The sequence below is a fragment of the Podarcis erhardii genome (assembly GCF_964252035.2).
Source record: "Podarcis erhardii genome assembly, chromosome: 8".
NCBI lineage: Eukaryota > Metazoa > Chordata > Lepidosauria > Squamata > Lacertidae > Podarcis > Podarcis erhardii.
The window spans coordinates 88353499-88380250 of record NC_138499.1 but is presented as its reverse complement, the minus strand read 5'-3'; the positions used below and the strand labels follow the sequence as shown (position 1 = coordinate 88380250).

At 40.7% G+C, this 26752-nt stretch overlaps 1 protein-coding gene and 1 pseudogene across 6 annotated transcripts in view; both read left to right on the top strand.

The window, feature by feature from the left end:
• Positions 1-26752, top strand: part of LOC309347809 (protocadherin alpha-C2-like) — a 191258-nt gene that overhangs the window by 31516 nt on the left and 132990 nt on the right. The window lies entirely within an intron of this gene.
• LOC309347839 (protocadherin alpha-5 pseudogene) lies at positions 24064-26619 on the top strand (annotated as a pseudogene). The gene has a single exon. The product of its transcript is annotated as a protocadherin alpha-5 pseudogene (transcript).

Below are 26752 nucleotides of genomic sequence, written 5' to 3'. Positions count from 1 at the left end.
CTATCACTGTGGAAATCCCTGACGTTTCTATGAACTCTGGTCAAGTTTTCAAGGGATATCCTGCATTAACAATTAGTCATTACCGACACTTTTTAAAATTAAAAACTATTTGGCGGGACATACTATTGGGTAGGATCATTATGATGACATAGCAGCCACAATCTCAGAAGTGGTTTCAGATGTCCATTCAACCACAAATTGCACAAGGTAGACTAGGCCCACTCATTATCATTCAGCCTAATCTGTATTATAGAGGTGATACAACCATATGTATTACGACCTGAGCTTCAGTATGATAGGAGAAAGTAATCCTGAAAATATTTGCAAAGGTAGTTTTTGCAAGACCATCTTTTTTTGTTACCCATTCTTAAAAATAAGGTGGAATTACAGTAATGGTGGGCTTTCAGGGAAAACAGGAATAATTTGGGCTCAGATCAAGTGAGAAAACGTCTTTTTATAATGTGTGATTAGCATCATGTATCTTAATTTTATTTGTAATGACAAAGTAAAACCAGATGATGAGAACAGTTTGGAATTACATGACCAAATGGCTACATTTCTGCATCTATTTGTTTAACCAATGTCCTTGTTGAAAACCATTACAGCAATTGGGCCATCACTATCCCTTAGCCTGTTCTACGTCACAGGGTTGTTGTGCAAATAATGAGCAGGGAAACGTGCTGCTCTGAGCTACTTGGAGGACAGGTTGCATAGAATCATAGTAAACAAAATGAACCCGAGAAAACAGAGCTCTTCAACTTCAGACTCCAGATATGCTATTCAGTTTGTCAGCATGTCCGCTTTCCTGAAAAATCCCAACAACTCATTGTTCTGACAAAGATTCCTTTTAATATTCTTTAGAATAAAGAACTCCTCAGGCCTTTAAAGGCTGACAGATTGAGGGAGAAATTAATTTCTCTGGATCGAACCACTTCACTGTTTGAATTAGAGCTCCATGAATAAAGTATGCACTGAAACTTATGATTCGTCACCCTTAACTATTCAGATAGCACCGTCGGTGTCCATGGTATTTTAGAGAGTGAAAGAGGATGTCTGTGCTCTGAGGAACTTAAAATCTAAAGCTCGGCATAAAGGAAGCATAATCAGATAGACCCAAATGAAACAGTGCAAGACTGACTTGGGCATATGTAGGTAGGTTATCTTGTGACTTCCAATAATCATGACTCATCATTTGTGACACTTTCTGTCCTTCCTTTTTCTTTCTTGACATTGCAGAGGGATTTTGCTCAGCACTCAGGCTGTCAGCACTGTGACAGTGGCCTGGCCTTCATTGTATAGGGTGATGGGAGGACTGTGGACTGGTGACAAGATAAACTTGCCAGTGAGGACGGCCCCTTTGGCCCCTTGTGAAAACATAGTGAAGGAAAAATGGCCAAGAAACAAAAAATAAGAGTTTCTAAAATGAGTAGAACACTTCTAACAATTTGGGTAACCTAGTACAAAACTCTAGGGGAGCCAAACAATTTTGATTTAATTTTGGCCAATTAAGTCAACATGTATTTTCTACCTAGGCTTTATTTCTTTAAAAAAATACTGTGGTGTGGTTACAAGACACTAAGTTTTCAAGGAAAAAATATTACAATACAATATCAGCAAAATGCAAACGAATTCTACTTTATTATAGTGCCAGAAAAATAGGGAAAATAAGAAGGAAGGAACATTTGTATGCCACTAATACTGATTTGTCACAAGATGTCGCTATCCACTGAAAATCAAAACGCTCTTTTGATACAAAGATCAAAGCCCCTCCCAGCAATTCAGAAAGAACAGAGACCATCAGAGGACAGAATGGATGCAACAGCGTAACAGCTGACTGATTCCCAGCCTTTAATGCCATCACGAAAGAGTGGATTTAATTTTTAAAACCAGGAATAAGACCTACCATTGCTATGGTTGTTTTGCTCCGATGCTGCTTGGTGAGAAGGCAGCTGCTGCAGCTGTTTTTCATCTGCATGGCTTGGGAGAGAGGGAGCGGCCAGCTCCATTATTCTGTGTCTGAAGAATCCCAGCATGGCACCTTTGTGGGCCGCATTGCCCAGGATCTGGGACTGGAGGTGGAGGAGCTGGTGCCTCGGATGTTCCGGATGGAGTCTCAAAGCCAAGGGGACTATTTAGAGGTAAATGTTCAGAATGGGATTTTGTTTGTTAACTCTCGAATAGACAGGGAGGAGCTGTGTGGCAAGAGCCCTTTGTGTGCCATTCACCTGGAGGTGATTGTGGATAAGCCTCTGAGGGTCTTTCATATTGAGGTGGAGATCAAAGACATAAATGATAATGCTCCTACATTTCCTCAAATAGAACAAGATGTCTTTATTTCAGAACTGAGAATGCCTGGATCATTTTTCCCTCTGGTGGGAGCTTCTGATGCAGATATTGGTCCAAATTCTCACCTCACCTATACACTCAGCCCCAGTGAATACTTTAGTCTAGATGTTCAGAGGAAACACGATGAAAGTCCATCACTAGCACTCCTTTTAAAAACCTCTCTAGACAGAGAGGTGAGAGCTAAGCATCGTTTGCTGCTCACAGCCATCGACGGGGGGAAGCCAGAGCTCAGTGGCACAGCACAGCTGGTGATTTCTGTTCTTGATGAAAATGACAATGCACCTGCCTTTAATCAGTCAGTTTATAAAGTCCAAATGGCAGAGGATGTTCTAAGTGGGACATTAGTGGTCAAATTGAATGCCACAGATATGGATGAGGGAATCAATAAGGAGATTACATACTCATTTCAGAATCATGTGCCTGTTAAATTAAAAAATATATTTGCCTTAGATTCTGTTAATGGGGAAATAAGAACAAAAGAAAAATTAGACTTTGAGGAAAATCACCAATATGAGATTCAGGTACAAGCTAGTGACAAAGGGAGCAATTCAATGACGGGATATTGCAGTGTTGTGGTTGAAGTGCTAGATGTCAATGACAATGCCCCTGAGATGTCATTAAAATCTCTCCTGGTGCCAGTGCCAGAGGATTCCCTGCCTGGAATGGTGGTGGCCCTGATCAGTGTCTCAGATCAGGATTCTGGGGCCAATGGACAAATAAGCTGCTTCCTGCACCCCCCCGAACTTCCCTTCAAGTTGGTGTCCACCTTCAAGAATTACTACTCTCTGGTAGTGTCTGAGCCTCTGGATCGGGAGCAGGTGGCCGAATACAAGCTGCTTGTAACAGCTCAAGACCAAGGGACTCCATCGCTGTCAGCCACCAGCAGCCTGGTGGTGCCCATTGGTGATGTGAATGACAATGCACCCGCTTTTGCACAACCATCTTACACAGTCTTTGTGAAGGAGAACAACCCACCTGGTGCTCACATCTTCACTGTGTCTGCCTCAGATCCAGATGTGGCTGAGAATGCGCTGGTCAGCTACTGGATCGATGAGAAGCTCTGGCCCCTGACAAGCTACATCTCAGTTCATTCAGAGAGCGGGAAGGTCTATGCCTTGCAACCCTTGGACTATGAGGAGCTGAAGCTGCTGGAGTTCCAAGTGAGGGCCAAGGATGCTGGGCTGCCCTCCTTATGTAGTAATGTGACTATTCAGGTTTTTGTGGTCGATGAGAATGACAACGCACCTGCAGTGTCTGGAATGGCAGAAGAAAACCCAGTTCTGCTAGTGATCCCTGTGATGGCTGGGCATATAGTGGGGAAAATACAAGCCCTGGATGCTGACTCAGGCTATAATGCATGGCTACGGTATGAAATGCATGAGGGGACTAGTGGTCCTTGGCGAGTTGGGCAGTACAGTGGAGAGATCAGCACTACACGTGTCCTTGATGAGGGAGAAGTTAGCGGTAGCAGCCAGAATCTGCTGGTCTTGGTGAAGGACCATGGGAATCCAATGTTGTCAGCCACTGCTACATTAAGTGTGACACTCGTGGCAAGCACCCAGCTCACCCGTACTGATGTTCACCTTCCAAGAACAGGAGGGAACCCAAAGCCTCTTGCAGGCAGTGCCAACATCTACCTAATCATTGCCATTTGCTCAGTGTCCAGCTTGTTTCTGCTTGCAATCATAATATACATTGTCCTGCGATGCCAGTCCCAAGCAAAGGAGGCTATGATATATGGCCCTGGCACAGCCACCCTCGTATGTGCCAGTGAAGTGGGTAGCTGGTCATATTCAAATCGTCATAGCCATATCCTGGCGGGTGTGAGTGGTGAAGCTGGCATCAAAAGTGACCTCATGGTTTTCAGCCCCAACATTCCTCCTCTGCAAGGCAGTGAGAAACAGGAACAAATACTTGGTGATTCATCAGCGCAGGTGAGTAATACATTCTGAGGAACATTTGGGAACTTTTATCATATGTAATTGTAGCCATTAAATCAGCCTCACACTACGGAGCATGATTGCTATTGTGATAGTGAGGCTAAGAGTTTGAAGCATCAGTGTCTCTGGTATTTTATTTTATTTTATTTAAAACATTTCTATGTTACGATTAGATTTAAAAACTCCCTGAGGTAGCTTATAGCTGTTTAAAAAAGCTAAAACAACAAAATAATAAAACTAGCAGCAACCCACACAAAATGGCATACTGAAAAACAATTAAAGCCAGCAGATTAAAACCAGCTTTGTAGCATGCTGGAAGGCATAGACAAAAAATTTAAAATTTAAAAAGATATTTGCATGGCATTGGAGAGATATAGGATTCAGTGCTAAACAAATTTCCTGAAGAGGGTGTTCCAGAGGAATGGGGCCACAACACAAAAGTCCCTTTCTTGGCCTGCCTCAGTTTAGAAGGCAGTTCAGAACTGTTGTTAAAGGAGGGCCTCTGATTGAAGATCTTAATGCTCAGGCAGGCTTATATGAGAGAAGGTGATATGTGTTGCAAAAATGTTTATGGCTAACTTAATTTTTTCCATGACCAAAGCACTGGTTTATCTTTTGAGATAATTAAAAGTAAATTAATCTGCCTTTCTAGAAATACTTACCTGTATTTTTTTATATATATTCTTTATTTAAATGTGTTGCTTTGTTTTAAACATATTCCGCATTTGGAGAATTTGGTCAGTGAAGAATTAAATACCTGTAATTTTAACTTGTGTATTTTATTAGTACTTACTGCTTTTCTAGGAATGAGTTTGTAATCCCATTCAAGTATAATTATTCTTTGCCTCTTGTGAATTGTGGTTTCGGGGGGGGGGGGACTCAGCCCCTGTTACTTCAAATGTATCCAGTAAGTTCAGTGGTGACAAGATGAGCAACTTAGATGCAGCACTTGCCAATGTCCTGGAAACTAGAATTTAATCTAGATTTGTTGGGGCAGATCTATTTAAATATAAACATCTGGTTGAAGAAACTTTTTTCTCCAGAAGCCATAAACATTCATTCAATTATTATAGTTACTCGTAACCGAGGGATGTTGTCTATTGCACAATGCATGATCTCTTAAGTCATGAGCCATGACAGTGCAATGTGTGGACATCCAATGAGTGCGACCTAGGGTGTACACAGTGTTGGGAATGAGGTCAGTGGTGTGACCCTGCTCCTTTTCAGTGCCTGAGTAACATGTGAATATGGTTTGTAAGATCTTATTATTCTTCAATACATATAATCTTGCTAGCTTTCTTTATCCTTATATGGAGTCTGGTCAAATGCAATTTATTAAAGTAGCCTATTTGACAACATTTGAATTATTGGGAGGAATCCAATATTATGTTAAAATAATTGTTCTGTCAATACAAGCATTTTTGCTTGTTAAGTGGAAACAATCTCCCCTCTTCTCCACATCCTTCTGTGAGCTTCTGCTAGTGGGGCCAGTGAGTTGAATCTGGTCCAATATTCTTTCAAAGCAAAATTCCTATTTTGATGTCGCTTGGTGCTAAGAAAGCCTTTGATAGATTAGAATGGTCATCTTTTTGAGAGAATTTTGGAAATCTTGATCTGGGGAAAACTCTGAAACACTAGCTTGGAATGAAATATAATTGCTGGGTATAGGAAAATGATTTTAATAAATTGAAATTATAGAGAGTATTTTGATGAGTCAATTATGGAAACTCCACAGCAGGTTGCAGTCAGTTGGTCCCCATGGAAACATAGCAAAGCAGGAAGAGGAAGGGAGATAGGAGGCAGCAGCTGTAGACACATATCTGATTGATTTGTGTCTACTTAAAATGGAGCTGTCATCTGAGACAAGGCAGAATGGCTTGGAATACTGTAAGTGACTCCTAATACAGTCCGTAATCCAAGAAGTGTCAGAGCATAACTGGCTGCTGGATAGCAGAATGCAGGCGATGCAAGAGAAGGGTGATAAAAGAGAAGGGATGGAATGGCTAGAGAAGTTATTCTGCCCAAATCTGGATGACCATTGAGGCAACAAGGCCAGATGTTCTGTCCAGAGCTGAGTTTTCATCAATGGAGAATTTTGAGTGGTTCAAAGTGATGGGTAAAGCAAGTTCATCAATCAAGATTGCAGTCACAATAGTCAGTGTGGGCTATAACTGATGGAGTTGCATTCATTCTGGATTTTCCTCATTCAAACTCTTTGGCCACAATGGGCTTCCAGATTCTTTAATATGAAAATAAAATTTATCAATATTATTCACTTATTTGCTTAGACAAAAGGTGGTGGTCTATATAAACATACTGGAAAAGAGTACAAAACTGAGAATTCATGGTTCCATGTATTTTAATGATTTGTAAAAGCCTGGTTTGTACTGCAGTAGAATTAAGTAAAAGCTACTAAAACATCTTAGAATAGTTTATAGAAACATAGAATTGTAGAGTTGGAAGGGACCCTGACAGTCATCTAGTCCAACCCCCCGTGATGCAGGAATCTCAACTAAATCATACATAACAGGTGACCATCCAACCTCTACTTGCAAACCTCTAAGGAAGGAGAGTCCACCACCTACCAAAGGCGTCTGTTCCACTGTCAAACAGTTCTTACTGTCAAAAAGCTCTTCCTCATTTTTAGTCATAATCTCCTTTCTTGCAACTAGAAGCCATTATTTCAGATCCTACCCTCCAGAGCAGGAGAAAACAAGCTTGCTTGATCTTCCATGTGATAGCCCTTAAGACATTCAAAAATGGCTATCATGGCTCCTCTCAGTCTCCTTCCAGGCTAAACATACCCAACTCCTTCAACCATTCCTCATAAGGCTTGATTCCCAGACCCTTGATCATCTTGGTTGCACACATTCTCCTCTGCACACATTCCCGGTTGTCAATATCCTTCTTAATATTTTTTTTGCCTTTGCATCACAGTGTTGACCCATGTTAAGCTTGTGGTCTACTAAGACCCTTAGATCTTTTTCACATTCAGATTCAATTCAGGAATCAAATGGAATTGAGAAACAAAATGAATTCAAAGCAAAGGTTTCATTATCAAAAATGTAAGAATATTTGGAAAATAGCACATATCTATTCCTATATCTCTATAGCTATTTCTCAAAATAAGCAAAAATGGTCAAACATTTGAGTGATTTCTTGGATAAAGTAGATATATAGTGGCCATCATTACTATTATTAATTTATTACCTACCCTTCATGCTAAGGTCACAGAGCAAGTTGCAGCATTAAAGACAATATTATAAACAATGGTTAAAGCACTTGTAGCTCATGTAGCCTGCTCATTTTAAAGTATAATTAACATACCAGTGATTGGTGGGGTGTGTGTTGGGGTGTTAGGGGAAGGGTAATACATCGAGTGGGGACACATCATGCTCCTTCTGGGGTAGACTGTTCACCTTTGGCCCCAGCCCTGCACTCACCTCTCACCTGTAGCTCCTAGAAGCTGTCACCATGCAACAGTGGCCACACCTCAGGAATGGGTTCGACTGACTGGCTGAAGGTAGCTGATGGGTCTCAAACCCTCAGTGAGTCTGGGACTTTTCCTGCATGCGAAGACAGGCTATGGTGGACTGAGTAGATGAAACCAACAGTGGGTCCAATGGTCAAAAGTACTGTTATTGTGCATGCTGCAGAGGGAAGTGTGGGGCAAAAGAGTCTTTCAACCGGGGAAGGTAGCCCAACTAGAAGAAGGAATCTCTGATCCCAAATCTCTGCTGTCTCTTGTGGGATATATTCAGGAGAAGAAAAGTCTAAGGAGTAAACCCTACAGAAATCCAGAGTGGAGTCACTAAACAGGTTGGATGGTGCCTTGTATGCCTCCTTTTGACAACTTCTGAAGCCAAGCTGGTGCCGAATGTATTGCTCTGCTTTGGTATGGACCACATCAGTGAGACCAATATGGGGATCTTGTCATCTGAGCAGTCCAGGACCTCCATACACACTGCCCAGGGTTGTGCACCATGGAAGGTCACTTAGGTGCTGCTAACATAGTGGTGTGACTTCACCCCTGGAATCTCATTCCATTGTCTCTGGAGACAGACAGGAGCCAACAAATTATTTGTTAACTCTATGTGTCAATGGACCAGCTCGTGTGTTTATACATGACAGTTGGTGTGTGTCACAGAATGGCAGCATAGGCAAGTTTAGGGTCTGCATTTATAGCTCTACACTTTCTTTAACTGATGAAATTTGAAGGTAGTCTAATAGTTGCTTTGAGACATATGGTGAAAAGTGGGGTATAAATTTCTTAAATAAAAGAAAATGAAGTGATATACAATGATGACTGAAAGACCTAATATAAAAGGAGTAATTTTAATGTCTGAAAATGTCATCAGTGATATTTTCTTTGTATATGATGGAAATATGAGCGCAAAAAATTATATTGGAAGGGAACTATACGTAAATCCTATAATGAAAAATAATGAAATCCCCCCAATTTTACATTCTCAAACATTCTCAAACATCAGCAGAGGTGCTGAAAACTGAAGGCATGGAACATATACTTTATCCTGAAGTGCATTTATTTATTGATTATATATTTATTTTCCTCCAAGATGCTTGGGGTGGCTTACATGTTCTCACACTCTTGATCCTCAGAGAAAAACACAGCAAGAGCTTCATTACTGAGTACAGATTTGAACCCAGGTTGTCTAAACGACCTTGACAGATTAGAGAACTGGGCCAAAAGAAACAAGATGAATTTTAACAGGGAGAAATGTAAAGTATTGCACTTGGGCAAAAAAAATGAGAGGCACAAATACAAGATGGGTGACACCTGGCTTGAGAGCAGTACATGTGAAAAGGATCTAGGAGTCTTGGTTGACCACAAACTTGACATGAGCCAACAGTGTGACGCGGCAGCTAAAAAAGCCAATGCAATTCTGGGCTGCATCAATAGGAGTATTGCATCTAGATCAAGGGAAGTAATAGTGCCACTGTATTCTGCTCTGGTCAGACCTCACCTGGAGTACTGTGTCCAGTTCTGGGCACCACAGTTCAAGAAGGACACTGACAAACTGGAACGTGTCCAGAGGAGGGCAACCAAAATGGTCAAAGGCCTGGAAACGATGCCTTATGAGGAACGGCTAAGGGAGCTGGGCATGTTTAGCCTGGAGAAGAGGAGGTTAAGGGGTGATATGATAGCCATGTTCAAATATATAAAAGGATGTCACATAGAGGAGGGAGAAAGGTTGTTTTCTGCTGCTCCAGAGAAGCAGACACGGAGCAATGGTTCCAAACTACAAGAAAAAAGATTCCACCTAAACATTAGGAGGAACTTCCTGACAGTGAGAGCTGTTCGACAGTGGAATTTGCTGCCAAGGAGTGTGGTGGAGTCTCCTTCTTTGGAGGTCTTTAAGCAGAGGCTTGACAACCATATGTCAGGAGTGCTCTGATGGTGTTTCCTGCTTGGCAGGGGGTTGGACTCGATGGCCCTTGTGGTCTCTTCCAACTCTATGTTTCTATGATTCTATGATTCTATGATTCTAAGTCCTAGTTGGACATGCTAACAATTAAGATACTAACTATTACACTAAAGTGGTGGTTTAAATGCTTTTGTAATATAATGTAAGTGTTAGTGTAAACTGGTTTTGCAGAGCAGTCTCCATTATCAAAGGAAATAATAACCACAAACACACACTTGTCAGAAGCAACTCATTTCTTGGAAAGATTTCACCCCCTCTTTCAAAAGACTGACTAATCAGAATACATCATTAAGAAAATGAATGGATAAATTTGTGTGTATGTGAACCATCACCCCGGGAAACTATTACTAACACATTATGTTAAGAAATTTATATAATGAAGAACTTTTATAAAACATTGAAAACGAAGAGGAAAATCCACATTATGTAATCTCTATGAAGGCAGAACGAACTCTTGCAGACCCTTGATGACTTCCATTTGCATGAAGTTTGACAAATATATGAACTTATTCCTGTAACAGTAATCCATGCCAGATATTCAAACAGCAGACAAAATGAAGGAACACAGTATTGTCTGCACTGAACATAGTCAGTCACACGGGGTCGCAATTGCCTAAACAATCCTATTGGAAACCTCTAAATACAGCTCTCTTCCTTTAAAAAGGCTTTTGAAGAAAAAAGACAGGAGACAACTGGATACGATTACATGATCCAGAGAGATTTCTATCAGTGATGCTACTCCCTGGTGTTCCCTAGATCACCTGGATCAGCTGCATTTGAAACAAACATCTTGGAAACATCCTAATCTCAAATCTCCATGGTTATTATGCGGATAGAATTCTGGGTGAGGAGGAGGCTGCTGCAGCTGGTTCTTCTCCACACAGCCTGGGAAATGGGGAGCGGCCAGCTCCATTATTCTGTGCCGGAGGAATCCCAGCATGGCACCTTTGTGGGCCGCATCGCCCAGGACCTGGGGCTGGAGGTGAGTGAGCTGGTGCCTCGGCTGTTCCGGATGGAATCTCAAGGCCATGAGGACTATTTCAAGGTAAATTTGCAGAATGGGATTTTGTTTGTTAATTCCCGGATAGACAGGGAGGAGCTGTGTGCCAAGAGCCCTTTGTGCTCCATCCACCTGGAGGTGATTGTGGATAAACCCCTGAAAGTCTTCCATGTGGAAGTGGAGATTGCAGACATAAATGACAATGCCCCCATTTTCTCTGTCACAGAGCAAACATTGATTATTGCAGAATCAAGATTGCCATATTCTCCTTTCCCACTGGAGAGTGCTTCTGATGCAGATATTGGCAGCAATGCTCTGTTAACTTACAAGATCAATCCAAATGATTATTTCAAGCTGAATGTAGTAACAAATGAGGACCACACTAAATCTGCTGGGCTAGAATTAAAGAAACCATTAGACAGAGAAGACATATCTGTGCACCATTTATTACTGACAGCCACAGATGGTGGTAAGCCAGAGCTCACAGGAACAGTCCAGCTTGTGATAAATGTATTGGATGTAAATGATAATGCTCCATTATTCAACCAATCTGTTTACAAAGTCAGAGTACCAGAGAATCCTGTTAATGGAACACACATAATAACACTCAATGCCACAGACTTGGATGATGGTATTTTTAAGGATGTTACTTATTCCTTTAGCAGCCTAGTACCTCCCAAAGTTAAACATACCTTTCAAATAAGTGAAAGCACTGGTGACATCAAGGTTATAGGACCAATAGATTATGAAGACATTAATTTATGGGAAATTCAAGTTGTAGCAGAAGATAAAGGCAATCCTCCTTTGGCTGGACACTGTAAAGTAGTAATAGAGATACTAGACATGAATGACAACATCCCTCAGCTTTCACTGAAGTCCCTGTCAGTGCCTGTGCCCGAGGACTCACCACAAGGTACTATGGTGGCCTTGATTAGTATCTCAGACAGAGACTCTGGACCCAATGGGCAAGTGAGCTGCTCCTTGTGGCCTTCTGGGATTCCCTTCAAGTTGGTATCCACCTTCAAGAATTACTACTCACTGATGTTGGAAGAAACACTGGATCGGGAGCAGATGGCTGAGTATGTGCTAGTGGTGATGGCTCATGATGAAGGGATTCCATCACTGTCAGCTAGCAGCACCTTGGTGGTGCCCATTGGTGATGTGAATGACAACGCACCTGCTTTTGCTCAGCCCTCTTACACGGTCTTTGTGAAGGAGAACAACCCACCAGGTGCTCACATCTTCACAGTGTCTGCTTCAGACCCAGATGTGGCTGAGAACAGCCTGATCAGCTACTGGATCGACGAGAAGCTTTGGCCACTGACAAGCTACATCTCAGTTCATTCAGAGAGTGGGAAGGTCTATGCCTTGCAACCCTTGGACTATGAGGAGCTGAAGCTGCTGGAGTTCCAAGTGAGGGCCAAGGATGCTGGGCTGCCCTCCCTGTGTGGCAATGTGACTATTCAGGTCTTTGTGGTGGACGAGAATGACAATGCACCTGAAGTATCTAGGGCAGCAGAGTCCCCCATCATGTTGGTCGTCCCAATAAAAGCTGGACATGCAGTGGGCAAGATCCATGCCCTGGATGCTGACTCAGGTTACAATGCATGGTTGCGCTATGAGCTGCATGAAGCCAATAATGGCCCCTGGCGGGTGGGGCTTTACAGTGGTGAGATTAGCACCACACGTGCCCTGGATGAAGCAGCAGGCAGCGGTGGCAGCCAGAATATTTTAGTGTTGGTGAAGGACCATGGCAAGCCAGTGCTGTCAGCTACAGCCACCCTGAGTGTGTCACTTGTGGCAAGCACCCAGGCAATTCAGGCTGATGCCCACCTTGTCAGGATGGGAGGGAGCCCAAAGCCCCAGGTGGAAAATGTCAACGTCTACCTGATCATTGCCATTTGCTCTGTGTCCAGCTTGTTCCTGCTGGTGATCATAGTATACATCTCCCTGCGTTGCCGTTGCCAGGCCAAGGAGGCCATGGTGTATGGTCCTGGCACAGCCACGCTGGTATGTGCCAGTGAAGTGGGCAGCTGGTCTTATTCAAATCGTCACAGCCATATCCTGGCAGGTGTGAGCGGGGAGGCTGGAGCCAAGAGTGACCTCATGGTTTTCACTCCAAATGTTCCTGTATTTGCAATGAATGGGGATGCAGGAAATGGAAATTCATCAGATGAGGTGAGTTATATGGAATCTTTAAAATCTTTGCAGTTGTTCTCTCTTTGTTATACCTTCTTGGTGTGAAAACACTGAAGCAAAACGTGCTATTATGGAAAGCAGAGCTATCAAACATTTTGGGGCTTTATGTTAAAGAAATAAAAAAATTCTGCTCAAAGTTTCTAAGAAAGTTTAAAAGGCTTCTTTCAAAGTTAAACCCTAAAATGTACATCATAAAAATGTAATGTTTTTATAATGTAAACTGCTCTATGATCTTCGGATGAAGGGTAATATAGAATTTGAATAAGGCTAATCTCTGAAATAAAAATACCACAGAAAGCCAGAGACAAACCATCCAATGAAGGCCAAAGCCCAGTAAGTAAAATAAAATCTGTGTTTGTTACAAAACTCCAGAGTCAAGGAATGCGGCAACATAGATTATGCAATTTAAAAGGCCCTTCAGTGCTTTTTTTCCCTAAAAAAAAAAAAAGTTTAGGGGTACTCTCATTCTCCTACTCATATTGAAATATTGCCCCTCAATGAGGCCAAACTTAGATTCACAAAATGTTTAGGGGTTTGCGTACCCCTGCATTCCCCCAGAAAAAAAGCACTGGCCTTATATCTCTCTCCATTTCTTTCTTAAAAGTTATCCTCGTTAACTTCCAGGTTTAAGGTAGGTACAGCAGTGTTTGTCTTTACATTTAAAAAGTGCTAAGTTTATTCATACTCATGATCTTTGGTGCACCTCCACTGAGAATGTTGTGGAAATATGTATGCAGGTTCTACTGATCTTATTTGATAAAGGGGTGGTTGGATCCTGAAATAACACACTGTAGCTTTTCCTGTAAAGGAGGTCCTTTATAGGGTATTGTAAGGGAAAAGAAAAAAAAGAAAAAAGACACCCAGTCCTAATATCTGTGCAATGATGAGCTGAGGAACTCTCTTTTTGTGATTGGGGGTGGAGGGGGTGGGGAGTGTTGCATTCAATGTCCTTCTGGAAATGGGAAGGCTTCTGATTGGAGACCTCCCCGAATGGAATGGGAGAGGCAATTTTTGCCAATTCACTCTTTTTCCTACAGGAATTTGACCACCTTCCACTCTGTTCTGGAGGGTCTTAGAATTCACAGGGACCTGTAGAGCAGAGGCCATATAAGTGAAAATGGCCTTCATTTTCCATTAGGACAGATCCACTAGGTCAATAACACTTCCACAAATGAAAGGACTCCTTTGTGGATGGCCAATTATGTATGCAAACCTATAAACAGAACTTCAGTTACTCATGTCTGATGTATTTATTATAAATATCTATAAATATCTATGTTATGGGATGTGAGTTTGTGTAAAGATTAGATGGCAATGCAACTAGCCTGAGATTAGCATTGATGAACAATTGCTGTAGTGTTTTGCATTATTTTATTCAACAGACATAGGAGAAATATGTTGTATTGTGTATGCTCTAAAGCAAATTTATATTGTGTTAAGTTCTGCTTGCTTTGTGTTCTGTCACTTCTATTGCCAAAGATAATTGTTCGATACTTCACCTCCAAATTGTTGATATCAGTGTGCCTTCTTTCTGACTAAATAAGTTTACAACTGAGATATCATAGATAGCTTTATGAAAATAAACATAGGGCTTCTTCTAGGCATCCATTTTAGCATGTTGCTGTTCAGAAACCAGTTGTCTATGTGGTGCTAGGAGAACCAGGCACTGAAGTCGCAAGTTCAGCAGCCCCTTGTATATGCTTCAGATCTGCAGATCATTGGATGTGCTGTTTCTGTAGCTTGGGAGCTTAACCATCAGCCAGCCTTGTAGTTCCTTCTGACCCCTCCCTCTGCAGAAAGCGCCTGGAACCAGGATATGTAATCAACTGCCAGAGTCTCAAAGATTATTCTAAAACACACCACAACATATCCTTAGAATAATAGTATGTTTGTGTATGTTTTAATTGGAAGCCACATTTGGTGCCAACATAGGCAGAAAAATTGAGTGAAAATGTAAAATAAGAATACTGTACATTTAGGATAGTACAGTATCTAACTAAATCGTTCTCAGAATAGATCAATCAAAATCACAACTAACAAGATATTTCAATGGGTTTCTTCTGAGCAAGACTTAGTTGGATATCATTATTAATCTGTACAGATAGGCAGGAAAAACAAAATATAGTGGGTGAAATTTAATGTTGTACACTTCCAATCATTCTCACAAGCATTCCAGCTTACCAAATGAATCAATAGCCCTCTACTCCCACTGGCCTGCTGTTCTGGGAATTCTCCTACCCCTCATAAGTGAATTTTTGGAGGGGGGGGGGAAGGAAGGGAAACCGTACAAGTGGAAAGCCTTGCACACGGCTTCCACTGATGGGGATGGTTAGGTGAATCCTTGGCAGTGTATCTCAGAAACAGCAATCCTTTAATAAATTGCCAAAAATATGGAAGTAGCAATGAAAAGATCAGCCTAATCACCCCAAAAGGGCTACTGTGATAGGAAGTTACACACACTGTAAGCAGACTGTCTTTCAGGCAAGCTAATCTCTACTGAACCAGTTCTGAATGACAAGGATTGTAAAAAAAGTAGATATATGCTTGCAGATGTTGAAAAGGATTTTGAGTGAGTAGAGTGGATTAATATATCTGTCTATCCATCTACAGAACTTTTAATGAGGGAATCTGCTTTTGAATTATGTAGTAAGTTTTTTTTAATTTTATTGTATCTAAAAGAGCATATAAGACTTATAAGTATAATTAAGTATATAACATAAACAATTACCACTAAATTATATAAAAATAAAGAAAGCAAAGAATATACACATGACATAAGTAATACCATACTACAATGATGGAAATAAATCATAAGGGTATATATTATCTTCATATTTATATTTCCAAATTTAATAAAAATTGACATTGTTCTATAACTCTATAACTCTGTATATTTGTTCAGTTCCCTCTCTCCTATAATACAGGTTTTTTTAAATAATGCAACAATGTTCCAAATTATTTCAGACTTGTCTAGAATTGGTAGTACTGTGTTCTTCTTCCAGACTTTAGCAATAACTAACTTTACAGCTACCAGTAATTTTATTATTGTTTCAAAATCTGCCACTGGTACAATACCCTCCAAATAATTCAATAACCGTATTTAGAAATCATTTGGTAAGAAATATCCAGTTATTTCTGAGGCCTATTTCTGAGTATCAGCGGGTGGTGCTGTGGGTTAAACCACAGAGCCTAGGGTTTGCCAATCAGAAGGTCGGCGGTTCGAATCCCCACGACGGGGTGAGCTCCCATTGCTCGGTCCCAGCTCCTGCCAACCTAGCAGTTCGCAAGCCCGTCAAAGTGCAAGTAGATAAATAGGTACTGCTCCGGCGGGAAGGTAAACGGCTTTTCCGTGCGCTGCTCTGGTTCGCCAGAAGCAGCTTAGTCATGCTGGCCACATGACCCGGAAGCTGTACGCCGGCTCCCTCGGCCAATAAAGCAAGATGAGCTCCACAACCCCAGAGTCGGCTACAACTGGACTTAATGGTCAGGGGTCCCTTTACCTTTACCTTTAATAATTCTGAATTACTGAGCAAAATGTATGTAAACCGCCTGCAAGATGATTGCTAAATCTCCAACATTAATCTTATGTGGTTGGGTATATCTTAGTGCAGATCTTTCCAAACTGTGTGTCATGACACATTAGTGTGCTGGCTGCACTGTGCAGGTGTGTCACGTGAACACTCCTTGCTCTCCTTCCAGTGTGGTGTAGTGGTTAAGAGCGGTGGACTCGTAATCTGGGGAACCGGGTTCGCTTCCCCGCTCCTCCACATGCAGCTGCTGGGTGACCTTGGGCAAGTCACACTTCTCTGAAGTCTCTCAGCCTCACTCACCTCACAGAGTGTTTGTTGTGGGGGAGGAAGGGAAAGGAGAATGTTAGCCGCTTTGAGACTCCTTAGGGTAGTGATAAAGCGGGATATCAAATCCAAACTCTTCTTCTTCTTCTTCTTCCGGGGCTGGAAAGGGGTTAGTTTAACTTCTGGTTTGCTAGTAAAACTGAATTACTGTGTCACAAAATGATGCATGTCTAAAAAGTGTGTCACCAACATGAAAAGTTTGGAAAGCTCTGTCTTAGTGAGTTGAATTAAATACCACTGATATTGGATCTTGTAAAAGTTTTCCTTAAATCCATAGATATAATTGAAAGAGAAATATCTACCCAAATCCAAGGTTAACTCTTTTAAGTCTCTGGCCCATTTCTTTATGAACGTTCCAGTTTTATTCTAAAGTTTTGTAATTATGGAATGCATATTAGCAGTTCACAGTTTGATATTACAGTAGTTAGAATTTCAAATTCAGTTTCCTCCCTTGAGACACAATGTTTTCTTAGTAAACATAGAAATGCTTCTTTTATTAGAAAATGCTAATATAATTGTAGCTGAAGACCACCCATAATTTTAATAACTTTTGTGTATCATTTAATTTCTTGCCTGGATATGTTGTTCTTAACACTATCCTCTTCTGTTTGATACCATAATGTCAAATCCCCTATCATCCTTTGTGTATGTGATAGAAATACAGTGGTGCCTCACAAGACGAAATTAATTCGTTCCACGAGTTGCTTCGTCTTGCGATTTTTTCGTCTTGCGGAGCGCGGATTCCCCGGGTATTAACGGCTTTAAGAAAAAGGAAGCAAACCCGCAAGATGTTTTTGTCTTGCAAAGCAAGCCCATAGGGAAATTCGTCTTGCGAAGCAACTCAAGAAACGAAAAACCCTTTCGTCTTGCGCGTTTTTCGTCTAGCGAGGCATTCGTCTTGTGGGGCACCACTGTATGTTATGAAATAATGTGATAAAGCTGGGAAGATTTTCTTACTTAATTTATACCAACTTATTAGAGCACTGTGAACACGGTACCTTACTAGCAAACATTTCCCAATTCTTCTGGAACCATAGCATTGTCTTTGATTGACTCTTTAAAATAGTTTTCTGGTAGTGTGATCAGATACCACTCCATGATAGATGTTAGCTTTGCAGCATAAGAAGTTTTGTATATTTGGAACTCCCATACGCCCCTGTTCAGTTTGTTTTACAGCAACAAGTGGATCCCCGCCATGCAACCCCAAATGGATTTATGCCATATTTGCAAAATATGGGACTTGTAATGGAATACTCAAAAATAAATAAATAAATAAATAGAAAATAGATATTTTAGCAATTGCAATACAACCCATCCAGGAAACTGGATCCAAGATCTTAATGCTGATTCCATCTCCTGGTGCAATTTTTCATAATTGATTTTAATTAATTGTGACAAATTATGAAGAATCATTTAACAGGTTTAGATTACCAAGTTATATGAAGGAACATTCTTTCACCTCTGGTGGACATGCCCTAAGGTGAAGGTCTTTTGGGAAATGATATATAATGAGCTGAAAAAGGTATTTAAGTATACCTTCACAAAGAAACCAGAGGCCTTCCTTCTGGGTATTGTCGGCCAGAAGGTGTTAAAGAAGGATCGAACATTTTTTATGTATGCAACAACGGCAGCAAGGATTCTCATCGCAAAAAACTGGAAAACTCAAGATCTACCCACACTGGAAGAGTGGCAGATGCAGCTGATGGACTATATGCAACTGGCCGAGATGACCGGCAGAATCCGTGATCTGGGAGAAGAGAAGATGGAGGAAGACTGGGAGAAATTCAAGATGTATCTACAAAAATATTGTAATTTGGTTGAATGTTAAGAAGGATGCTAGATTATAAAAAACTGGCCACCACTAAACTAGATTTAAATTTGATGATAAGTGAGACTAAAGAAAATATAAAATTTTTTTGGAAGAAGTGCTAGATTATATTTGAATGAGTGGACATGAGATTGCAAACAAGTTGATAATTTGTTTGGAAAAAATTTTTAACGATGTAAATGGGAGCGGGAGACGTGAGGGAGTCCAAAGAAGTGAAGAAATTGTTGTGATAGAAGTAAGATCGTTTATTATGTGTGCATTTATATTTAAAAACTTTAATAAATATTTATTAAAAAAAAATAGATTACCAAGTTATATACACAGTTCCTGTTCATTCTTTTTTCAACTCTTTATCTGAAGCTAGGCCTATCTATTCAGATTTTCTAGAGTTTATATATTGATATTTTCCCCATATCCATCTCATATCTTTTTAGATGTCTATAAGAAGTATTAAGGATGCACTAATGTTTAAAAGATGCTGGTGCTCTGTTCAGCTTTTTTTACTCGAGGGGTGGGCAACTGGTGACCCCGGCACTAAAAACTTTTGTTGGAAAAGTGATTCCACAGATGCTATACGGAGTAGAGCTCTGGGGATGGAATCAGAAGCTGTTAGAACGGCTTGAAATCTTCCAAAATTTTTATCTCAGAAGAATTCTAGGCACGGTTTCAAACATTGCCAACTGCTTATCTGACCGGTAGATACACAAAAACCCCAGTTGAACATCGTTTATGTCCTTGCTTTATGAAAATTAAAGAGGATCTTACACATTATTTCCTCTATTGCCCCATTTACTCGGGCTTCAGAGACGCATTGCTGCAAATTATACCCAACTCTATAACCAGTCCTGAAGATAGAGTAAAATTTTTGTTAGTTGATGCAAACCCACGTATTACCCATGTGGTAGCGGTCTTTGTGATGAAGGCCATGAAAGCCAGGGAAAGATTTATGGACGACAATGTAAAGACCCCTTCATCGTCTGTTTAACTCGCTGCTCGTTTTCCCTCCTTTTCTACTTTGTGGGAAGAAGGTTTTGTTGGCATAGTATGTAATGAATTTTAATATTTTTAACTATTGTAGTGTTGATTTTTGTGCACAGGCATGGTCCTCACAATAAATGGATTTGATTGATTGAAAAGATGCCATCCATTATGAGCAAGATTTTTTTTGTATGAATAACCCCCTATCACATTTAATACATTTCAAATTCTTCTCTAATTGCTATAATTGCTCTAACTTAATAATTGCTCACATTTAATGTAATTGCTCTAATTGTTTGATAGCTAAAACAAAAAACAAAACAAAAAATAGCTATCAAAATTGTTTGATAGCTAAAACAAAAAACAAAACAAAAATAGAGGTAAAAATGGGCATCCTTGCCTATTTATTCTGCACAGTGAAAAAAGATCTAAGAGACAGCCAGTCATCTGTACCTGTGCTGTTGGTGTCGGATATAAAAGTTGGATCTAGGACCCGAAATTTAAACCCAGTTTGAAATAGTTCATAACCACTATCAGATATTTCCACTCCACTCTATCAAAAGCCTTTTGGGCATCTAAATGTTAGATGTTAGTTTTTTATCTTATTATCATATTAATAATGAAAAGGTTATTTTCATATTAGTTTATCATTTTCTGTCTCTCAAGAATCCAGTCAATATGTATGTACTTCACAATGATGGATATTACTTTTTCTGCAATATTACAGAACTAGATTTTCACACCTTGGTTTAACAATGAAATAGATCTATAAGATTCCTGGTTTGCTAGGTATTCATTAGGTTTAGATATCATGGTGATTTTGCCACATCCCACGAGCCTGGCAATTTCTTTTACCGTATTGATTTATTGAACCACAAGAGTGGTTGTTCTAGGTCTTCAAGAGGTTTTATAACATCCATCTGGTAAACCCACCTGGGCTGGGAGGTTTGTCATTTAAATATTAATTATCATCAGTCTTACCTATGATAAAGAAAAGGGAGCCTCTAGTTTTCTCTGGATATCATTAGATATTTTTGGTATATTTAAATTTCTTTAAAATCATTAATGCTTCACTAATTCAAGTTACCTGCCATAATTATGTATCCATTATAAAATCTATCTAATTGAATCTATTTTTAAAATTGAATATCCCTTGTGAGTTATGTGGACCATATATAAATACTAACAAGTTCTTTCCCCATCATCTCTCAATATTTCTTGATTAACCCATTTTAAACTAATACCACTACAGTGGTACCCCGAGTTACATATGCTTCAGGTTACATATGCTTCAGGTTACAGACTCTGCTAACCCAGAAATATTACCTCGGGTTAAGAACTTTGCCTTAGGATGAGAACAGAAATTGTGCTCTGGTGGAGCAGCAGCAGCAGCAGCAGCAGGCCCCATTAGCTAAAGTGGTGCTTCAGGTTAAGAACAGTTTCAGGTTAAGAACGGACCTCCAGAACGAATTAAGTACTTAACCCGAGGTACCACTGTACTTCTGAAACAGTGAAGACTTGTCCTAATCTAATTTCATTCAGATATTTCCCCTGCTTTTATCTGTATTTCTTGCAGAAATATAAAACCTGCATTTTCTGAAGACAATTTTCTTGTAAATTTCCAGCATTTCAGTGAATAGTTCAGCACCTTTACAATCAATGAGAGAGTTCTTACTGAATTTGTTTTATGGTCACTAACAAGGAGAAAAAAGTGAACCTTATTCTCACTAATTATTTTATCTTCTTCAGATTTATTAGAGTTTACTGAACTGAGATAGCTTGTTCCTTTGCTTCCTTCAGAGAATCTTGCTCAGCTCTTTCCCCAGTATTATTTATTTGTCTTCTCTGGTTTTCTTTATTCATAAATTAATTTTTTATTCTGATTTTGTTGTATTCATTTCTGTGGCCGTTATCTAACATTATCTGGCATGGAAATTTCCTCTAAATATGCTTTCAGCTGTAAAGCTTCCTTCCCTGTCTTAATCTTAACCTCTTTTAAAAACAAACAAACAAAATAATTAACTTAAAAGGGGACAGAGCGAGCAAGCGAGAGAGCTGGCCATTGATGTACAGTGGTACCTCAGGTTAAGAACTTAATTCGTTCTGGAGGTCTGTTCTTAACCTGAAACTGTTCTTAACCTGAGGTACCACTTTAGCTAATGGGGCCTCCCACTGCTGCTGCGCCACCGGAGCACAATTTCTGTTCTTATCCTGAAGCAAAGTTCTTAACCCAAGGTACTATTTCTGGGTTAGCGGAGTCTGTAACCAGAAGCATCTGTAACCTGAAGTGTCTGTAACCCGAGGTATCACTGTTAGAAACTTAAATTCATTTTCCTTCAAAGTATTAGGATGAATAATTAAATTGACCAAGATGACTTTAGCATAAATTGCTTTTCTTAAATTGCTATGGCCAGTCTTGATTTTACTTTCTCCTCTGAAACAACTTCAGTACCAATTGTATATAATCTATCAAGCTATATGTAATTTGATAGATGTTCTTCTAAAATGGTGACTATGTCCTCCCTTTCTATGTATTCTGGGAGGCTTCTAAGTTTTTAATTCTTCTTGTGTTATTCCTGGGTTGTTTCCTTAAATCATGTTTACTGACTTTGAGAGCTATATTTTCTATCTTTTGCTTTCACTTCTCACAATATTTTAAATTCTGTCTTTGTTGTTTTCATTTTTTCTGTTTTCATACTAATGGCTGCAATTCCCTTTTCCATATCAACCACAGCCTTTTCAGTATTGTTCATTTTCCTACAACTAATTGTAGGGAATTCCTAATTGTTTTTGAGTACATTGAATGTATGAAAGGTAACTAATATGTAAAATAATATTTAAATACCTTCTAGTGTTATGAGTTCTTAATATTGTTTTGCATGTTTCCATATTTATAGTAATAATTTAAAATATTTTCATCTCCTGCTGAGTCAAATTCTGAGCCTTGCAATTTTACTGTTTACCTCTTTTATATTTAATCAAAATTTACCTTTGGGTGGAAAGAAGATCAATTGAATTACCCAAAGCATAAGAAAGTGCAGAATGCTTTCACTTTGTCTCTCATCTGTTTCTCCTCTTTGTAATTCTTAAATTAAAATTGCAATACAAGAGAAATAGTGCTTCTGATCCTTTACAGAGGGTCTTTTAATTAAATTTTGATGACTGTTTAACTTCTTGTGAGGTAGGTCAGTCATCGAGACAAGTGAAGCAAGAACAATGTCCAGGAAGATGAAAATGCAGCTTGGTTAAAAGTATCTTGGAGCACATTTGCCAGGACAGTAAATGAAACCTATTGGGTTTCATGACTAACTGTTCCCATTTATTTCAGTTCCACTTAGGTGTGTCTAAGGCTGCAGTCCTGTACCCATATACTGGCAGTAAGCCCCACTGAACTTAGTGGGTAGACCCTGACAGTGAAGGCAGGGGTGGGTTTGTCAACCCCGTGTTAGTATCATATAATGCATTTCCACCATCAGAGTTTAGTATTAGGGGTGCTATTATATTTGTGAAACTAACAAAAGCCCTAAATGACGGTTCTTAACTTTTAAAAAAACGGCAAATTATTTAGTTAGGACTTAGGTGGAAATTCTCAAATATGCCACCTGATCCTATGCATACTCACTCAGAAATGAGCCCAACTGTGTTAAATGGTGATTGATGCCAGGTAAGTCTTTATGGGTGCAATCTCAAGCCCTATGGACTCTTATGTATGCTTACGATTGCAATCTGCTGTTGATTTTAAAAGAACTTGCTAGAACTAGAAGCACTATCCCATCTTTTTATTGGCTGAACTAGAATTTTTATGCAAACATGAGCAAATGTTGAGTAAGGATTAAGCAGCTGCTTTCCCTCCCATTTCTCTGCTCAAGATTTCAGCATCATCTGCAAGGCCCATCACATTGCTGTGCAATGTCTAGTGTGCATTGTTGTTTCCCTATATAACTCATTCAGTGTCTACTCCTCTCAACTCTTGAGAGTTACAGGCTATTAAGCATGGAGTTGCATGCCAGAGGTTGCCGAAAAGTGTATGATAAGAGAGGGCTACATGCTATTACATATAACAGGCACTTTGATCTTGAAAAATACACGACACTTTCCCCCAATAAAAATAAAAGTATAAGAGCATAATCAAGTGTAGCATCACTTTCTTATCACTTGGTATCAGCACAAGTGCAACCCTTCTTGGAGGAGCCATTCAGATATAAGCTGTTATGATAACTGAGTGTGCAACAGTAATGTTGTAATGTGAATCACCACATTAGAAGTATGAATGGACTTTAATAACTTCAGTTGAAAGTAGAAGTGCATAAAATCTCTGAAGAACAGGCACTTATCACAAAATGTTTCATAGTTTAGTCACCTGCTTCTCCATTTCTACAATCATTCGCTAGAGGTCACTGTTGCCTAAGGAAATATTTAAGAAGAAAGAACATTCAGAGCTCCTCCCTCCGAGTGACTGAAAACCCTGCCTGTCAGATTCACAATGGGGCTATCAAGCACAGAATGCATCTATTCAAATGACTTCACAAATACCAATTGAGATGGGCTCCTTGGACTCTGCTCTACACTACATTAAAGAAAAGGATTTATAAAAAGAAAGGAAGGAAGGAAAGGAAGGAAGGAAGGAAGAAGACAACAATTTGTGGCTATGCTTGCAATGGTTGCCTGGCAGAATGATTCGGTGGCAAAGCAGCTCCTGCAGCTGCTTCTCCTCCACGCAGCCTGGATGGTGGGGAGCGGCCAGCTCCATTATTCTGTGCCGGAGGAATCCCAGCATGGCACCTTTGTGGGCCGCATTGCCCAGGATCTGGGGCTGGAGGTGGAGGAGCTGGTGCCTCGGATGTTCCGGATGATGTCCAAAGGACAGGAGGACTATTTTGAGGTAAATGTGCAGAATGGGATCTTGTTTGTGAATTCCCGGATAGACAGGGAGGAGCTGTGTGCTAAGAATCTTGAATGTGCCGTTCACCTGGAGGTGATTGTGGACAAACCTCTGAGGGTTTTCCATATAGAGGTGGAGATCAGGGACATAAATGACAATGCCCCCATTTTCTCTGCAAGTGAACAAATTCTGAGCATAGCAGAATTTATAACGGCACCTGGCACCAGATTCCCTTTAGAAGGGGCTTCTGATGCAGATATCGGCAGTAATGCTCTGCTAACCTACAAGCTCAGGCCCAATGACTATTTCATTGTAGAACAGAAAACAGGTGACCAGCACAATAAACCCTTAGCAATTGTTTTAAAGAAGCCATTGGACAGGGAAGAGGCTCCTGTGCATCGTCTTTCACTCACAGCCACTGATGGAGGCAAACCAGAGCTCACAGGCACAGTCCAGCTGGTGATTAATGTGCTAGATGCAAATGACAACCCTCCTGTATTTAACCAATCAGTTTACAAGGTAACATTATTGGAAAATGCAGCTACTGGAACATTGGTTCTTAAGCTGAATGCCACTGATTTAGATGAAGGAATTAATAAGGAGATCTCCTATTCTTTTACTAACCATGTGCCACTAAATTTCCAAAAGATTTTTACCATAAATTCCAATACCGGGGAAATAATGGTAAATGGAAGAATTGATTTTGAAGACGTTAGTGTATATGATCTTCAGATTGTGGCAGAAGATAAAGGCAACCTTCCTTTGTCAGGACATTGCCAAGTGATAATTGAGGTGCTGGATGTGAATGATAATGCCCCAGAGGTGTCAGTCTCATCCCTCTCTGTGCCAGTGCCAGAGGACTCCCCACTGGGGACAGTGGTAGCCTTAATCAGTGTCTCAGACAGGGACTCTGGGGCCAATGGCCAAGTAAGCTGCTCACTGTGGCCTCCTGGGCTTCCCTTCAAACTGGCATCCACGTTCAAGAACTACTACTCATTAGTAGTGTCTGAACTCCTGGATCGGGAGCAGGTAGCTGAATATAAGTTGATGGTGATGGCCCAGGACCAAGGTGTTCCACCACTGTCAGCTAGTGGTAGCTTATTAGTTCCAATTAGTGACATAAATGACAATGCACCCACTTTCGCACAACCCTCCTACACGGTCTTTGTGAAGGAGAACAACCCACCAGGTGCTCACATCTTCACAGTGTCTGCTTCAGACCCAGATGTGGCTGAGAACAGCCTGATCAGCTACTGGATCGATGAGAAGCTTTGGCCACTGACAAGCTACATCTCAGTTCATTCAGAGAGTGGGAAGGTCTATGCCTTGCAACCCTTGGACTATGAGGAGCTGAAGCTGCTGGAGTTCCAAGTGAGGGCCAAGGATGCTGGGCTGCCCTCCCTGTGTGGCAATGTGACTATTCAGGTTTTTGTAGTCGATGAGAATGACAACGCGCCCGCAGTGACAGGGACAACAGAAGAGAACCCCATTCTCCTAGTGCTTCCTATGGGGTCTGGGCACACAGTGGGCAAGATCCATGCTCTGGATGCTGACTCAGGATACAATGCATGGCTGCGATATGAACTGCATGAGGTGACAAGTGGACCATGGCGTGTGGGCCTGTATAGTGGAGAGATCAGTACCATACGTTCTGTAGATGAGGCAGAAGTCAGCAGAAGTCAGAGCCTGCTGGTTTTGGTGAAAGATCATGGGAAGCCTCAACTCTCAACCACAGCCACACTGAGTGTGTCACTGGTAACCAGTGCGCAGGCCATCAAAACGGATACCCGCCTTTCCAGGACAGGTGAAAGCCCAAAGTCTTTGGTGGACAATGTCAATGTCTACCTGATCATTGCCATCTGCTCCGTGTCCAGCTTGTTCCTCCTAGCAGTCATCTTTTACGTGGCCTTGCGATGCCGTTGCCAGGCGAAGGAGGCCATGGTGTATGGTCCTGGTACAGCCACGCTGGTATGTGCCAGTGAAGTGGGCAGCTGGTCATATTCCAATCGCCACAGCCACATCCTGGCAGGTGTGAGCGGGGAGGCTGGAGCCAAGAGTGACCTCATGGTCTTCAGCCCCAACATTCCTACTTCTGCTGATAATGGGAAGCAGCAGGACCTGCTCTGTGCAACGGTTAGTATCTGACTTGGTTTCTTCTCTTTCTCAGCCATTGTTCAGTCTCCGTAACATTGAATAAGAATATATCCTAGTTATTCAATATTGAATCTGAAATTTTCTTTGTTGAACTTAATTTTGTAAGCGTCCACATTGAATTGTA